A 5,268-nucleotide genomic window follows, 5' to 3' on the forward strand; every position below is an offset into this window, starting at 1 on the left:
TACTTGGGAGGCTGAGGCAGGAGAATAGCTTGAATCTGGGAGGCAGAGGTTACAGTGAGCAAGATCACACCACTGCACTCCAGCCTGGGCAACAGAGTGAGACTCTGTCTCAAAAAAAAAAAAGAGAGAGAGATACACTAGGCCCAAGTCCTCATTTTATGTGAGAAAGATGAGCTCCAAAGTCCTGATGTGGATGTTAGGAAATTGGTTTAAAAAAAAAAAAAAAAAAAAGAGGTAGGAGTAGAACCCAGGTATTTCCATTAGAGGAAAGAAAACCTGTCTTTGTGAAGTGTCCAGCACCCTGCCCTTCCCGCTTATCATTTCACCAAGTCCTTACAACCACACAGAAAGGAATTATTACGCCAATTTGGCAGATAGGAAAACTGAGGTTCATAAAGTTAAGAAACCATCCCAAATTCCCATGCCTGGAAATTGATGCTACCAAATGGAATTACTTGCCAATGTTTACAGCCAACATCTCACAGTTTGGTGAACATTCACAAAGTGCTGGGCATTGAAGTAATCTCTTTACTACATCATCCGACTGAAGTTTCACAGCAACCCCATGTGTTGCATTTTTTTTCTTTTTTTTTTTTTTTAAGAGACAGGGTTTCCCTCTGTTGCCTAAGTTGGAGGGCAATGGTGCAATCATAGCTCCCTACAGTCGCGACCTGCCAGGCTCAAGCAATCCTCCCATCTTAGCCTCCCAAGTAGCTGTGATTACAGGCGCATGCTGTCATGCCTGGCTAATATATTTTTTTTTTTTTGAGATGGGGTCTCACTATTGTCCAGGCTGGTCTCAGACTCCCCTGCTCAAGTGATCCTCTGCCTCGGCCTCTCACAGTGCTGGGATTACAGGAGTGGGCCACTGTGCCTGACCTATGTTGCTAATATTTTGTTGATAATATTACCATAATTTTATCTGTTATGAGAAACATGAAAGTTTAGGCTTCCTTTGTGTCTTTTCTGCTGTTCATTGTTTGTTTTATTTTGTTTGTCCCTATAGATGCAAAAGCCAGCCAGAAAACTCATCCAATAGGCCGTTTCACATATTATTTTCTGGAGCCCAAATTGTCAATAGGTATCAGGAGACAAGAGAGTAATATCATACTCTTACAACCCTTAGCATTTTTCCATTATAGAGTGGATGAAAAGCATATCGGAGGGAAGATGGATAAAGGAAGAAAGACAGCAGCCCCACCTATCTTTGGGAATTTGTCAGGGAAAATTAATTGTAAGGAGATTAACATCTTTGCTCTGACTCAAGGCTTGTTGGGTGGGACCACTGAGATAAGAAGGGAAATTTGCTTCTACTATTTTAACGTATCTGCAGTTACCATAGACGCGGATACACATGCAGCCGAATTCTAACTGCTTTACTCAGAAAATAAAGAAATCTACCAAATAAACCTGCAGAAAACCAAATACCGCATGTTCTCACTTACAAGTGACGGCAAAAGGATAAGAACCTATGAACACAAAGAAGGAAACAACAGACACTGGGGTCTACTTGACAGTGGGAGGGGGAGGAGGGAGAGGAGCAGAAAAGATAACTATTAGGTACTGGGCTTAATACCTGGGTGATGTAATAATATATACGACAAACCCCTGTGACATGTATTTATCTATGTTACAAGCCTTCACAGGTATCCCCAACCTAAAATTAAAGTTTTTAAAAAGTTCGGCAGGGTAAATAGAAAGAAATATAAAATTAAAATAATAAAATGTATTGGATAGTTATTTTGAAGAATTGTGAACAGACCTTTTTTAACATGCACACCAGCTCAGTGCTCTACTCAGCCATCCACCAGTCTCCAAACCTCAGATGCCCCACCCAGTGTCTGCGGCATGTTCCCCCTCTCAGTTCTATGAGCTCATGCCTTTTCAATTGTTCAATCATCCTCTAAAATTACTACCTTTCAACATGCCTTTTTGTTCTAACTCGGAGAGCAGTGGTGATTTCCTCTGGAATATCTGCCTGAAACAACCTTTTCAGGCTGCATTTTTTTCACTTGTAAAATGAAAGTCTGGATTAGATCATCATTAAGGTGGTTTCCAGGTCTTAAATTTTATGAGTTTCTAAGTGTAGTGTATGAAATCTGCAAGCATGTATTGAGCACCTATTAAATGTGAGGTTCTGGGCCAGAAATTGGGAGGACCAGAGTGAAGGCTTTCCCTCTACCACCTCATTCTATAAGTCTCAGAGAGGGCTAATTATCATTCAATGTGAAAAATGAAAAGATCAAGGTTTGTGTGCAGGGTTGGAGTGATTAATTCTGCCTAGGTAGTTGGTAAAGTAGAACACAGAGAAGATGACATTTGAACTGAAACTTAAGGGATGAGTTAATAAGCCTAGACAAGGAGAAAAATAATTTTCTTTTTTTTTTTTTTTTTTTTTTAATTTTCTAGATAGAATGAACAGGATCAGCAACAGCACAAGAACATGTGACTTTCTGCAAAGTGAGCGTGGATAAGAGTAGTAGTGGAGAATTAGGACTGAGTCCATATCCTCTGAGAAGTCATTTGTCCAGTGTATTAGTCAGCTAGGACTGCATAACAAAACATCTTAGATGTGGGGGGCTTAACCAATAGGGATTTATTTTCTTACAGTTCTGAATGCTAGAAGCCCAAGATCAGGGTGTCAGCACGTTTGGATTCCTCCCAAAGACTGTCTTCTTGGCTTGTAAGTGGCTGCCTTCTTGCTGTGCCCCCACAAGGCCTTTCCTCTGTGCACTCTGGCTTCTCTAAGGAGAACACTAGTCCTTTGGGATTAGGACCTCAACCGTATGACCTCATTTAAGCTTAATTACTCCTTAAAGGCTCTATCTCCAAATACAGTGAAGCTTTACATATATTAATGGCTGGGGTCTGGAACATCGGGGACAGGACGAGCCCCTTCCATAATGTGTTTCACTCACCTGTCTGGTGCCTGGGCTGAAATTGCTAAAGGCAATTTCAATATATAAATTCAATATATAAATTCAGGGGAACACAATTCATTCCCTAACATCCAGCCACCTATTTTATTTGGAAAAGAGTGAGTAAAAGCCTCAGGGAGCCACAATGGCCACCATAAGCTCTCTGCCTTAAAACTCAGTCACCTCCTTCACAAGAAAATCCTTAGGCTTCACCTAAATGACTGCACATTCTGGTTTTACATTCAATTTTTGGAGGCTAGTGTATTTGTGCTGCTATTTTAAAACAAAAACTGTACCTTAAGTGTGTGGGAAGCTTAGTGGAGGCAGATAGGTCAATAGCAATAAGAAATGGTTGCTGACATTTGTGTTTTCCAAAGACGGTCGCAATAATATCTCCCACCCCACATGCTCTTCCCCAGCATAACCTTATCACTTCCCCAGCAAGAAGTGGAGTCTAAATCTTGTCCCCTTGAATCTATGACTGACCTTATGATTTGCTTGTTACTAACAGAATGGTGCTGTATGATTTCTGATGTCACAAGAAAAGGCCTCGAAGCTTCCACCTATTACTCTTGGAATACTTGCCTTTGGAAAGCCCGTCTTGGGGATTTTCATCTTGGACCTTAGTCATCATGCTGTGAAAATCTGAAGCCACGTGAAGAGGCCATGTGTAGGTATTCTGGTTGATAGTCCCAGCTGAGCCCAGCCTTTAGCAATTTCAGCCCAGACACCAGACAGGTGAGTGAAACACATTATGGAAGGGGCTCGTCCTGTCCCAGATGTTCCAGACCCCAGCCATTAAAGTCACTCTCAGCTATCTGTCTTCCTAGCTGAAGTACCAGACATCACGGAGCAGAGAAGAGCTGTCCCCATGTGCTCTTTCCTGATCCACAGAACCTGAGAGTATAATGTAATTTTTAAAATTCCACTAAGTTTGGAGTGATTTGTTATACAGTAAATGACTCAGACAGTTAAACCATTAAGGGAACAAGATTTTGAAAATACTTACAATAAATAAGCAGATAAGCCAAAAATACAAAAATATACTCTAGGTTATTTGGTATGGAAAAATCGCCCTGCACACTTCAATATTGTTTCTGAAAAGTTTTGTATTTTTAATACAGCATACTATTTGATGCTCACAATTATGTTCTAGTATCATTAAGAAAATGTTAAATTTGATTCAAGAGAGGCAGAGAAAATAGATCATACATTTTAGAAAGATACACTTCAAACTGATTAATATTTAAATTGCTTAGATGCTTTAAAAGGAATACAAGTTTCCATGATCAGAAAAATGAAAAGATATTAACATTTTTGTTCTTCGATAATATTGGATAAATTAGGCTTCACTATAATTTTTAAATGAATATATTTCATAATTATTAATTTTTGTGTTGTTAAGAGGAAGTCTTGGGACCTAGCATGTTATTATTCATGTATATACTTTGTCTTTTTCAAAACAGGATTTGATGTTCTGATGTTTGTTTAACCAACTTTCTATCCCATAAAGCATATCACATATCATGGAATCATTAAGAAATACACTTTGACAACAGCAATAATGCTAAATTATAACCTCCTTAAAGACCAGGGGCCATGCCCTATTACTCATTTGTGTACTCCCAATGTTGCCTAGCTCCATGCTTTGTATGTAATAGAAGCTCACAAAAGATTTGGTGAATTGAATTGAGTTGACCAAATTGTGATCAGATCTTTAAATGACTTAATCTTATGTCTAAAATTTCTCTCCAGAACACTACTGAGAAATCAGAAAAAAAAACCTCAAGCAATCATTATCCTTAAGTAATACAAAGAAGTCACGTACAAAACACCCACTTCTAAAATGGATATACTTATGCATTACAATAAACACACCACATGACAGGCTTTTCTAGTTTTATGTCCATTCAGTTTCACGCTATTAAAGTGGTATTATAAAGAGCCCAGTTATAGTTCAGGTCAGAACTAACACTGAATGAAGAAGATTGTGTGTGTGGTTGTGTGTGCATATGTGTGTGTGTGAGCCTGTTTAGAAGGGAAGATTTACCCCCAGATGTAGTACTCATAACCAAAACTTCAGGGCCCAAAATCCCATCATAAACAAATATCCTTTGGAAAGAGCAGACAGAGAGTAGGGAAAGTGGAATATGATGGCCAGCTCTAAGACATAGGATCTCAGTAACTGTCATGCGCGTCCGTGTGAAGAGACCACCAAACAGGCTTTGTGTGAGCAACATGGCTGTTTATTTTACCTGGGTGCAGGCGGGCTGAGTCCAAAAAGAGAGTCAGCGAAGGGAGATAAGGGTGGGGCTGCTTTATAGGATTTGGGTAGATAAAGGAAAATTAC

The 5,268-nt window shown here is 39.5% G+C and overlaps 1 long non-coding RNA gene across 2 annotated transcripts; it reads left to right on the plus strand.

Annotated features, from left to right (window-relative positions):
* Positions 1-839: 839 nt before the first annotated feature.
* Positions 840-4,701, plus strand: LOC108581365. 2 transcript variants are annotated; one of them, XR_002516205.2, is made up of 3 exons: positions 840-2,460; positions 2,611-2,683; positions 3,430-4,701. It is a non-coding gene; the product is annotated as an uncharacterized LOC108581365 (long non-coding RNA). The 2 variants fall into 2 exon arrangements; XR_002516203.2 differs by having other exon boundaries at positions 840-2,683.
* Positions 4,702-5,268: the final 567 nt, after the last annotated feature.

This window comes from Papio anubis, chromosome 10, assembly GCF_008728515.1.
Source record: "Papio anubis isolate 15944 chromosome 10, Panubis1.0, whole genome shotgun sequence".
Taxonomy (NCBI): Eukaryota; Metazoa; Chordata; class Mammalia; order Primates; family Cercopithecidae; genus Papio; species Papio anubis.